Source organism: Centruroides vittatus, unplaced genomic scaffold, assembly GCF_030686945.1.
Source record: "Centruroides vittatus isolate TY-2023 unplaced genomic scaffold, ASM3068694v2 contig_1089, whole genome shotgun sequence".
NCBI classification, from domain to species: Eukaryota; Metazoa; Arthropoda; class Arachnida; order Scorpiones; family Buthidae; genus Centruroides; species Centruroides vittatus.
The window spans coordinates 467,293-480,678 of NW_027120700.1; the positions used below are offsets into that span (position 1 = coordinate 467,293).

Sequence of the window (13,386 nt, forward strand, 5' to 3'; positions counted from 1 at the left end):
GCAATTAGAAAAAAATTGTAGACCTGTAAATTCCCACTGTCCTCTGTCCGTATGTCTTAATCTCGAGAACGGAGTTAGAAGAAATTCGAGACCAGATAGGAACGGAAGACCCAATTAACTATATAAGAACTTCCGATGCAAACCGGAAGTCACGTTTTTTCAATTCAAAACATCCCCTCCCCAAAAGCAGTTAATAGATGACCGGCACGACTCTATTGTTAAAGAAAAAGTATGATGTATAGGAGCAAGCCACTACTAATTTTAGATGGAGAGCATATATTTTAAATAAAATGATTTTAAAATATGATTAAAAATTGCGGCCCGGCATTGTGACCATGTCACAATAAATAGTTGCTCGTACTTATAGTTTGTGAAAACTTTGGTTTCAACTTGTGAAAATATTTACAATGACAAACTACATTTTGTCGTGTTATGAACCACAATATTGAAGTTAAAATCCTTCTAAGAGGTAATAAGAAGTTAAATAGGCGAAACAAACAGAACTGTTTTAATCTCGGTCTCTGCTAGTTGTGCATAATTAAGAAAGACGTAATAAATACTACTAACCTCACTATTGGAAGAAGAAACCTTCACTTATAACGTTTATACGTTGTAAGTGAAGGTTTATACGTTCTCCAGCCTGACTAAATAGAGTCTGTCTCCTCAAAGTTAACTACCGTCCTTTTCCCGATGGCTTTGTACATTTCTAACCTTTCAAGTTGTTTCGGCCGAGGCACTATTTTTTCTCGATGACATCTTTTTCATTTCTAAGCAGTGAAGAAATTGTAGGGTTCTTCTAAAACCCTACAATTTCCCCACTCCTTAGCCCGATGTAGTAAGCACAGAATTCTATCTCCTTATAGATGGAAACAGAGGGCCTTGTGGTATGTGACTACCACACCATGTGATAGACTGCCTCGGCTGGGTGCGGCGGATGCTATCTGCACCGGGCCCCGCGATTGAGGGGGCCCCAACATTATCAAGAATGCAGTATTTTTAGTAATTTTTCTGAAGTAATTAATGTATTAGCAAGAACAAAATCACGCTTTAAATAAACATGCATTAATATATGTTCGTGTTTGTAAATTTTTTTTATTTTAAAAAAACATTTGGGCCCAAATAGTTTCTTGCACCCGGGCCCCTTTATCGAGAAAGGCCGGCCCTGTGTATGTGACTACCACACCATGTGATAGAACTGCCTCGGCTGGATTCGGAAAGGATAGATATCTACAAACTGTTCGGGATAAGGACGGAATGAATATAGATAGCCCATTTATATGTTACTGTAGGCCTATAATCGTACAATTTCGCAAACTCGCTGTAGAGGAAATTGCCGTCAACTTTGATGTTATAGACAATAGTGTAACGAAACGATATGTATATCAAAATATATTTTAAATTATCGTCACGTTACTGAATGCCGTTTAGTAAAATCGTTATAAAAAGTTTTAATTGGCATAAATTTGAGCTTTTGCAATTCTGAGTAACATTTTGAGTAAAGTTCATTTGTTTCCGTGCAATTTTATTCTTATAAGCATAAAATTAAGCCGTAAAACCGAAATAGCTACATGGCTCCAAAGCTCCCCCGTTAACTTTGACCTATAGACCCGAAAGTTTCGCCAGCACCTCGCCGATAAAGAAAAAGGCTTAAGTTTAAAATTTGAGCTTTCTGGGCATAGTGGTTTCTCTCTACGAGCGTCTGCAGTACCGGATAGAGAAAAATGAGAAAATACAGCTTTTTTGCAGATTTTTGCACTTGTCGATTGCTTATATTTCGGCAACCGCTTTATACAAAATCTTGAAATTTTGCACACTACCTAAGAAAACAATTTTTCTTCGAACTCACGAGATATTCGAAATTACTATAGGTTTTTGGGGGACGGAGAAATCGACCCCCGAAAATCGGCAATTGTGATTCCTGTATACGTAGTCAGTCAGTGACTTTTTACTCTCCGGGGAGTCAATACCAAGACTCCTGATATAAGAAACTAGATTATTGGATCAAATTTTGTGTGTTATTATTAAATACGGAACGTCCTCAATATATGCTTAAGTTTTTAACAAGAGTTACTTGATGGTGATGGTAGAGTCGGATAGAAGCAAATTGCGCTTGTATTAAGATGGCCGTACTCGAGGCACTTTTGGATTGTGTTGCGTTTCTACTTACGAGTTAGTCTAAATGGCTTTTTAATATATGCGTAAGAAGAGAATTTAAACCCAACCAAAATATTAAGTCCTGAAAAATATTTCTATATATATTTGATAGTTTTTTTCATTTTTAACTCTTCTCGTCCTGTGGGCACTAAAAAAGGCCTTTTTCATACTCATTATGGGTTTGTATAGAAATACAATGGGACATCCGGTGGCTAGGAACGGGGTCTAACATATTCGGAATATGATGCTCATGAAAAATTCCTGGGGAGTTGCTCCACGGATTTGATCGTGAGCTTCATTCTGTAATAAAATATAAATAGTATTAAAGCATGAATTTATTTAAAAACTTTTAAGATTCCCTGTTAAAGTACACAATAAAGAATTATAATATATTGATAGTATAAATGATTATAAAATTTACAGTATTTGACATAACACTTCCAGTTTTAAGTTAGTCACTACTATACCATTGAGAATATATTACTGTACTGTACTATATAGAGAACGAGCGGATACAAAGTACAAGTAGCCTATATCTATTCCAGTAACTTTGCATAGATATTCTTAATAATTGGATCACAATATATGATTCTGTAGAATTTTGGGTAAAACAAAAGCATAAGATATTCAAATCAGCTTATATAAAAGTGTTGTAAACTAAACATCTATTATATTTCTTAGTGTGAAGAGTGTTGTCTTGTAATGAGATACATTTTTATGCAAATTTTCCTTAACATACACAATAATGTCATAAAAGACGTAAACCCTTCTTTTATGACGTTGAATTCTGAACTTTTCGCTCTCCATATATACTGTATTTTGAGGAAAGAAAAGTAATTTTTGATATTTGGTCCTCAGATATGCAGTTACATAATTCTTATATATATTTTTTCTGACATTTGAAAGTTCCATTTTCAAACATATGAGAAATGAGTAAATTAATATTACAATTTATTCGTCTTTCAATAGTATTTTACATTAATATTTAGTAGGAAAATTAAGGTTTATTACAAGACTTTTTTTAAAATAATGGATCAATTATTGCTATTAAAGTAATAGTAAAAATCAAATTTTATTTGTAATATGATAATAGAAAAATGAATGTTAATTATTAATTTCCAATAATCTATAATTGATAAAATTTATATTTATTTATTTATTTATTTATTTTATTTATTTATTTAGCATACTGGATTTTATTCCATGATGCGGGGAGCCAAACCATCTCCCAAAACAAAACACTTAAATACAATAAACATAATCAAACAAAATTATACAATGATAGATAACAATTTAGTTGTAAAATAAATTATATAAAATTTACAAAATCAAATACAGTAATGAAATAAAGTTTAAAGTTAAAGTTCGGGAGCATCTGTCAATATAATACAAAATACCAAAAAATAGAAATCAAAAAGGCAAATTGCTTACCTATAAATAGAAAAAAAATTAGTATCGAAGACACAGCACTGACAGATGCTCCCAAACAGCACCAACAACAAGGCTAGATTTATAGTAGAGGAATCACGCCCCCTAAAACAAAATTTCAACAGATTTGATAAAATTTATATCTATAGTTCAAGCAATTTTTAATCATTTGTTCATCCCTACTGCATTATGACAATTGAAAAAAAAGCTGGTAATGTTGCTGAACATTCCCGGAATTCTTTATTTGTTTTCATCCATAATATATTTCTACCAGTACCTTTAAGTCTTCAGATTGGTTTTGGATATATTAAAGAATGGAGCCATATCTCCCGAACCAATAGTCCAATTTTCTTGAAAATTTCTAGAAACATTTTCCTCCAATACACAAATCTCCCTGAAAAATTTCAGAAATTTTCGAAAAAAGACACAGGAGTTATTAAGCTTTAAATTGAGTGAAAAATAATCGTGTCCCCACCATACACTAACATCCATACATACAGCAAAAAGCTCCACTTTTTTCTGCATTTCTCGAAGTTTCAATTTCCTCCGAGTCCAAAAATTTAAAAATCTAAAAGGGGATAATTTTTGACCGATTGCCATACTTTCCCTCTGTTATATATAACAGCCAAGAAAGTATAAGGAAGATTCTTTGCTGTTAATTAATATTAAATTTAAATATAAATATCGTTATTCCAATAAACAAAATTAATACAACCTGTAATATTGTATACTTATGAATAAGAAATGTAATTAAATAAATTTAAAACAACGAAAAAGAAATGTACAGCATGTATAGCTTACGCCTCTATATCCGATTATATTTTAATAATTTATGTTGATAACATGATAAATTTTCAAAAAATTGTTCGGATATAAATTAAAATTATAAAAAAAAATGTTACTTAAACATAAACGGAAGGAAGTAACGTAATTTTATTTGTTATTTTAGTCAGTGACATATCCCTAAGCGAGATTTAAACCGCTTTGTCATGGGAGAAAACAGGTTATAACACACTTGAATAGATTTTTGATAGTTTTATAAAATTAAATAAATTCTGTAACATCTGTATTTTAAAATCAATAAAAATTCGAGATAAAATAAGATCAACACACATAATACAAGATACGTTTTATAATTGAAATTTAAATACAATACAAAATATTATCACGATAAATAATTTTAAGTATACACGACCGAATATCGTAGTGTTGTATGCGTTTAAATTACAACAATTCGTATTAAAATAGAGTAAAATACATAGAAGAACTTGTGTATCAAGAAAAAATATAACGGGTTATTTATCAATGAGATTTTGCAGGTGTTACATGTTAAATTGTATAATCATTTTTGATTTAATTATCTTTGAAGATTCCGTTTTTATCGAAGAAAATATTTAGGATTATTTAAACGTATAAAAGACACATTAAAAATTTTAAAATTAATTGTAATTTAATCTGAAAAAAAATTAACACGATTATTTAAACAGTACAGAATTATTAAAAAGCAAATGCGACATTTTATTTCGATCGTTGACGGACATCATAAATAAAAAATAAACGGAATCCGATAAAATATAAAAGATTAATTCTTCTTATTCGGTAATAAGAAGATTTAAAAATTGTTAAATATATGTCAACGTTTTATTATCGATTTTAAAATGTAGAAAATAAAATATTCATGAAATATTTATCTCTAATTTTTAACAGTAGAGGGCAGCAAACGAAATCCGGCAATCAAGATGGAGACCGGAAAGAATGCTAGACGAAGAAAGTAAGTTGACGGAAAAAGCATTCACGTTGCTTTACTTGAAATCGAAACGATAAAAAAAAAATTATTATAACCAGTCGAATTTTTTTCTTTTTTAAATATAACTTTACAATTTATTAATAATTTAAAATAATTAATAATGATAATAATGATAATAATATTATTATTAGTATTATTATTATTATTAATGTGCATATAAATTATTGTTTTAATTTATATTTTAATTTAAAAAGATTTCTTATTAGATGTAAAAAATATTCCGCGAATTGCTATTATTATTTTTTGTGGCAATGAATTTGCCGCACCCACTTAATAGAAAAATTCCAATATTCTGCGTAAATTTAATAATAAATTTCTTAATAATAATAATAAAGTGAATGAATAAAAGTTGGCAATAAAATCATTCTTATAACAATTTTATTTTATAGTATCATTTTTTCTAAATAACACAATCACCACAATAGTTATTATAAATTAAAAACTTCACTTTGCTACTACAACAAAGTGTTTTAATTGATTAATTTTTTTCAGAAATTAGAATGTTTGATGCTACTTCGTATACCTCTTGCATATATACGAGCAAAGAACGGTGGTTCTTAATTATGTTGTATGGGAGAAATTATATTTAAATATTGATCCGTCGTACGGATTTTCTCTCAAATTTCCATTTGTAGCGAGGTGATAATGGTGTAAATATGAATGGAAAATTGATTGGCGAATCCTTATGTGCAGTTCTTATTCTAGATTGATTTGATTGGTCTGACTCGAGTGCGAGTTGTATGGGTCAAATCGCTCTAGAATAATCAATTTGGACGTTCTGACTTGGTACCGGTTTCGGAATATATTGACCGAAAGTTATGCTCGTTTCGCAGGAAATAGTTTTTAATTTTTTGTATAAATTTGTAAGGATGATGACGATGGTTAATTATTAATTTTGTATTGTCGTTTGATATATTGAAATTTTTTGGTTTTTTTATATTATATATATATATATGTTTTTAGAATAAATTTGGTCGTGGCTTTGTGTTAATTATCGTATGATAATTTTTTTATTTCCTGTGTGATGACGTCAACGAGCAAGATGAACAATACGGTTATTGAAATTGAACTTGAGATTGAGTTTTTTAAAAGTTGGAATGAAATGTAAAAAATTACCTTGTAAGTTAATTAGGAGGTGATGCTGTATATAAAGTCTGGAAAGTGTTGATTTATTATACAGTTTAATGCTTTTTTATATATTATTATACTTTTTATATACTCTATATATCAGTTTTTAAAAATTTTTGTATGGAATGTTAGATTTATAGAAAATAAGTGTTGTTTATTTTCTTTTGCATTAATGATCAGTATGATATTTACATTTTAAATGAAAGTTGGATAACTTCGACTTTGTTCAAGGTACTTAATATATTACGTTTACAGGACTTTTCTACTTTTTCTCTATTAAATGTGGAGGAGTTTTTCTATTAGCATGTCTAAGTTCTTTAAAAATAGTCAAGAATTTTGATAACATACTTGTTAAAAGTTTAATCATTCCTCTCATTATTTTAACTCATGTTCCTATTCAAAATGAGAATTATTATTATTATTATTATTATTAATTAGTTATTACATTTCTCAATATAAAATATGTGGATATTTTAATCTGTCTGATATTTAGTGGTTTTCTGCTGCTGATTGCTTAAATATATTTTTCCCTGAATATATTCTATCAAAGAAATATATTATTTCTTTAATTTTTAATCAATATATGACTTTCACTGCTCTGATCTTTTCTTCAAATTTTCAAATTATTATTTATCCCAGACCAAACCATTTGCCAACTTGTATAGAACTTTATACTAATTCTGTTCAGTTTACATACTTAAGTTAATTCAAATTTAAAATTGATCCTGTATGAATTGGAAGGTATCATCTTACCATCTATATTCTTATGACTTGACTTTCTTAGATCAAAAGCTTATTTTGATTGGGAAAAAGTTAATATAATTTATTTCACATTCTATTAATTTATAAATATCTTTTTCTCTTAAACCAATATCAACCTAACTGATGACAAATGGTTCAACCCACATTATTGGAAATTATGCAATTTACTCAAACAATGAAAAAAGTCAGGCAGTCTTCAATTTTTTTATTTTATTTGTTATGAGTTGAGAAACAATTTTATGAGGAATGTGCTTTATTACCTGTCATATTTTCAGAATATCATTTGTAAATTTGTATCTGTTCAAAGACTTTTTCAGTCATTCATTTCTAAATTAAAAAAAAAACTACAAAATCAAAAATTTTAAGTTGATGGTTCAAACATATATAATTAGTATAAAAATAGATTTAACATACTTTATAGGTTATCTAATTTTATTCTTTCCTTATCCTGCTTTTTCTTTCTTTCCAATTATCATTTCAATTTCTCCTTTCCCGAAATATAGTGTTGTCAACAACTTTTGTATAGGAAGCTCAGGTTGCATCTGTTGCTGTATTTTATAAAAATATTACTTGAATAGCCATTACTATTTTATGTATTTTTTCCCCTGCTATTTTATAACTGTTTTATATCTTTGCAATGGATCCATATGTGTGCAGACCTAGTGCTCTCTGTACTATAATAATGAAAGTTTGAATTTTATTCTCAATTATATTTTTAGTTTCCTATTATTTCAAGGTTACTGCCCCTCTAGCATCATAGTCTCTCTGAACACATAACCATAAACGTATTTACTACTTAGCTTAACATATTAGAATTTATTGAAAATAAACTGTCCACTTTTACAGTTTAAATTGTTATTTTCAAAAACCTTTCATTCTGTTCTTCATGGTTGCTTAAGGCTGGTTCATACTTTGTGAGAATGTAACGTAGGAGTAAATGTATCATTTTTCTCTTCTATTATTTTTTTTATCATAACTTAATACTTCAAAACATTGAAAGAGATATGCACATGTGTTTTTAGTACTTGCAGTTTAAAATATGGCACCTGTTACCTTTTCAAGGCACACTTTTGGTTTTAACTATCTGATTTATAAAATTCTTAAAGAAGAGTATATGTGTGTAATTAATTTGAGAAGAGAGAAAGAAGAATTTATAACTTTATAAATTAAGATGATCCCCAAAGTGCATTTTTAATATTTTAGGCAAGTTTTAAATATGTATGTAAAGATAATATCTATTCAAATTTGATTAATTTAAGACATATATATGGTGAATTATGATTCATCAGAAACAATTCTACTATAATTCTAATAATTTCAATTTTATCTGTCTCTGAATTGAAGAATGCAAAGAACTATGAACTACCAAAAATCAGAAAAGTAGAACTTCTCTCAACTTTCTTCACTAACCAAAAGAGAATGGAAGTGTCAGTAGTAATATGCAAGGAGTTGCATGCTAAACCAGTTTAGTGTCATTTTCTCATCCCTTTTCTATTCTCATGAAGTATAAACCAGCCTTCACTGGAGATACTTAATCCTGAATTTCAAATAGACCAAATTTTTATGTCTTGGTTAAATAATTTTCACTTACTTAGAACGTACTGTCGGTGTGTGCCAGAAGGTTGTACGACAATTTTGCACAATTTCACAGAAAAGCCAGAAGAAAGTTTCAGACCATATAAAAGAAATTCAATTTTTATTATATTTTACTTAATTTCTTCAATGGTAACTTTTTCTCATAGGAGATTTTTATTGAAAATATTGTTTTGTAACTTCACAGTAATTTTTGTTAAATAAATAACTTTTTTTAACTATTCTTGGTTTCATTATATTTGATACAATTACTTTTTTGTAGTAAACTAAAACATACACAACATATACAAAAGTATATTATGATTTTGGTAATTTTAAACATTTTTATTTTAAAAATTATGATGTCATAGGAATCTTATTAAATTCAAAATGTGTCACTAATCCAAAGGGAAAAACTGATGTAAGCTATAAAAAAAGGAATTGATCAAAGCAAATTCTTACTGCATACTGACTAGTAGTAGTAAAATAAAAAATGTCTGTTTTAATTCTGTATCATTGGGTCTGTGCTGTAAGATCAAATATCATTTTTCTTCTAATTGACAAAATGCCACAATCATAATACACTTTTGTATATGTTTTAGTTGGTTACAAAAAAGTAATTGTATCAAATATAATAGAACCAAGAATAGTTAAAAACAAGTTTTAATCCTAATGTGATATTTGTGCCTGTTGTTAGCATAATTTCTTTATTTAGGAACAAATAGTTGACAAGGAAAATTTAAAATAAATTATGGTTGATTTTTTGATTTAAAAAAAATTCTGATAATACGGAAGTTAAACTTACCAAGATGACAACTCACAATTTTACAAATATACTATAAAAAGACTTTTGAATCAATGTGTAAAGAGCTAGTATCTGTCTTTAAGCTGGTAAGCTGCAACATTTATAGAAGCTCCAAAGAGTTGGTACACTGGCATACAAATAGATGCATGCAACTTTTGTGATAGGAGTATGCTGCAAATTTTGCAAACATTTGGCATTTTAGTGAATATCTCATTCTCCCTTCGGTCAGCTGGCAGTAAAACAATGAAAGATAAATAAAATTTTTAAAAAGAGTTTATTCAAAATTCTAAAAAAAATATTTTTTTGCAACATATATTCCAGGTTGGGAAACATTGGCTTACAATTGACAACTTCTCCAAATTTTACTTACATAAATATTATTAAGTTACTTTGATTCTGATACATTACAATCCGACCTCATATATCTACACAATAGCATACAAATACATAATCTATCTGTAAATATAAATTAGAGTCACCATCTTGTTTTCTTATATCTATGTCCTGCCATTAACTACTTTCAGATCTAATAACAGCAACAGTTCTTGTATTTAAATTATTAATGATCTGAGAATGACTTTTGATTGTAAATATATTTTTAAATTTTGCATTGACTAAATTGCTAAAAATCTTGCTATTAGAAGAAAATCTTATGGTAGCACTGTCAAACTGTTTCTTCACAATCAATTCTGCAATCAATTTTTTTTTTTACCAATTTTTGACATATATTAGTTTGTCTTCCAACAGAGTCTTTGGCTGTTCCATATTTATTTATGACTTATCTGACTTATCTAAAGCTCTTTCAAAAATTTATCTCTACAAAATAAATGAAATATACTAATTAATATACTAATCCTGGTAGTCTAGCTAAATCTAATTTGGTCTTCCTGATATGCCTTACATATTCAATTGTTTATGCTTGGATAGGTTTCCATACTATAAGCATTTTTTATCATTCTTTTTATTATGGTACTTGCTATCAACTATATGAAAAATTTTAAGGATTTTCTATACTTTGGTTCAGATACAGTACAAATCTATTTGGAAAAACAAGGATGCAAAATACTAATTAACACGCACTTTTATACATTTCAATTGTATGCATCTCTTTTTAGTATATGTACTGTACTTTTATTATTATTGTAGTTTTGTAATTAATTCATGTTTCTTGTTCTAATACCTGAAGAGTGTATCTGATGAGACTGAAAACATGTGTTTTTGAGAAACAGGTGCTAGAAGTTGTATTATAAGTGTAAGTTTGCTCTTAGCTTCTGTGATGATTTTTTAATGTTTATTTTTCCCTTTTTTAACTACATATCTCGTTTTTAATAGGAAATTGTTACTTTCTTATCTTATTAATGGGGTAATAATTTGCTTTTTGGCATTCCTTTATAGTTGTAAAGAATGAGTATTGGATATTAGAATTTTCTCTTTTTGCAAATTATAATGTAAGCTTATGATTTTAAAATGCATTAGAAAAGTCTTTTAGCAATAATACATCATATTTTTATTGTCAGTTTAATACAATTACCTTATTTTAATGCATATAATTCATGATTATATATAACCTGCAACAATGCATAATATGCTAAAAATTGCTAGAACAGAAATAAAATCTTTGCATTGCCTACCCCACTGGGTGTCTTATATTCTTAGAGCAGCTGTTGAAATCATGGCACTTAGGGTGATTTCATGCTGTCACCAACTGGACCAATTCTAGCAGTAGGCAACTGACTAGTTGTTCCAGTCAAATAGATTTAAAAAGTTAAATATTTGTAGTTGGGTCAGAACAGTTGCTGAGCTTTGAAATTACAGCCAATCAGACTTTGGATTTATGAAAACCGATGTAATGAAAAAAGATGGCATTAAAATACTTTTCAGAAGAATTAATAAACAAAGTAAAATGATATCCATGAATTTACAACACTAGTCAGGCAGATTACAAGGGTATTTAATCAAAAAATTAGAAAAACTTACAATGATTGGCTGTTGTTTCAATCCATAACACTCATTCTGATTAGTCATAATGAAGAGGTCACCGACATAAATGTATTCAACGTGAAGTGTTTTACTATCAGTCGAGCCGATTATAGAATCAGTCATTGTGTGAAATCTCCCTTACTGGTATATGGTTTAGAAAGTTTTATCTCAAACATTAAAATGTTGCTGTTTTTATTACAATTCATTGTAAATGTAATTATAAAATAAGTGAAATGAAATGAAAAAAAAAAAAAAACAAAATACTGAGATGTGACCTGCTAACTTTGTGTTGAAAACATAAGTGCCTACCAAAAAAAATGCTATATCATATTGTTTCATTTCTAATTTTTTTATCAAATAATAATTATAATAAAGTGTATAATAATAATAAATTTAATCACTCCAATTAGAAACACATCAGACCAAACAATCTATTGGAGGACCACAACCTAAAAAAAGCATTTCTTATAATCTATTCAGAGTATTTTCATCTTCAGGAAAACAACCTGGTTGAAACACCAAAATTAGATAGATAAAACAGTAAAGACACAAGAACATTATTTACTTTGTCTATTTTTCTTGAATTTCAAAATTTGAACAAAAAGTCAAACAAAAATTAAATTACAAATGCATTAAGTTCTTATATTTGAATTTTAGCTGCTCATTAGATATTAAGAAACATAGTCTGGAAAAGGTCTTGACAACATACATTAGTGGGTAGCTTAGGGAATATGGATGGATAGTTGATGATAATGGCAATTAATGGAAGAGCTAGCAGATGACAAGACTATTGAAGATGATTATATGTTAATGTATTATTTTGAAAGCTTGAATTCTTTAGTGAGACAAGCCAGCTTTTTTTGTTCCTAAGGGCAGAAAAGGAGTTTAGAAATGCAGGGCTTAGCACAGTATTGGGTCTGGTGCATCTTATTACTCACAGCAGATACTTTAAGTTTCAAGGAAGGTACTACTACAGATAACAGAAAGGAGTGCCAATAGGTTCACTAATATTTGGCCCACTAGCAGAAACAGTGGTTAGGAAAATGGAAGAGAAGGTATTGAAAAAAATGAGACATGAGATCAAACTGTTTCAGAAGTATATAAATGACTATTAGTGATTTGGAAGATGAAAGTTAAATGATGAAAGATTTATTGAAGATTTCTTTGATGAGGGACTAAATTTTGTTTTTGATGAAAAATAGGAGTCAGAAGCTGAAATAACTTCTTAAATGTGACTGTTAAAAAAAAGAGCTAGATTGGTACCAAATGTGCTTTTCCTTTAAGAGAAGCATGTTTAAAGAAGTATACATACCCCAAGATTCACAGGATCCTTACAGATGCAAAATGGTAGCTTTCCAGTCACTAGGAGATTTGCTCCATGTCCCTTTTTCCCTGCTCCCCGATTGGTCCCTCGTCTGTAAGTGAAAGACAAGACCTGTTCGGGTCACGAGAAAGGTCCACTTTGGAGAATCTACCCAACACTATCTGTTAACTCTGGACTGAAGGTGCTGATGGAACTTTGGAACCTGCACTCATATTTTACCTCATCGTTGTCTAGTCTATGACATTTTAGAATTTAACAACCTGACACGATGTCCCTTTTTTATAATTAACCTTGTCCCTTTTCAAAATTTTCTGTTCTAATTGCTTGTATACAAGCACCTTGTCAAAGGTCCACCTCTACTGGAGGATGTTTGTTTACATTTATTGCGTCATGTTTTACATTAATAGTTTTTTTTCTTGTCTCTGT

General features: G+C 28.9%; 1 protein-coding gene across 1 annotated transcript in view; it reads left to right on the plus strand.

The window, feature by feature from the left end:
• The first annotated feature begins 5,280 nt into the window (after nt 1–5,280).
• The window catches only part of LOC136975483 (cyclin-dependent kinase 17-like), a 54,571-nt gene continuing 46,465 nt past the window's right edge, over nt 5,281–13,386 (plus strand). The window contains exon 1 of the mRNA XM_067270548.1: nt 5,281–5,353. The gene's annotated coding sequence lies outside the window, so the exon portion shown is untranslated. The remainder of the gene's footprint in view (nt 5,354–13,386) is intronic.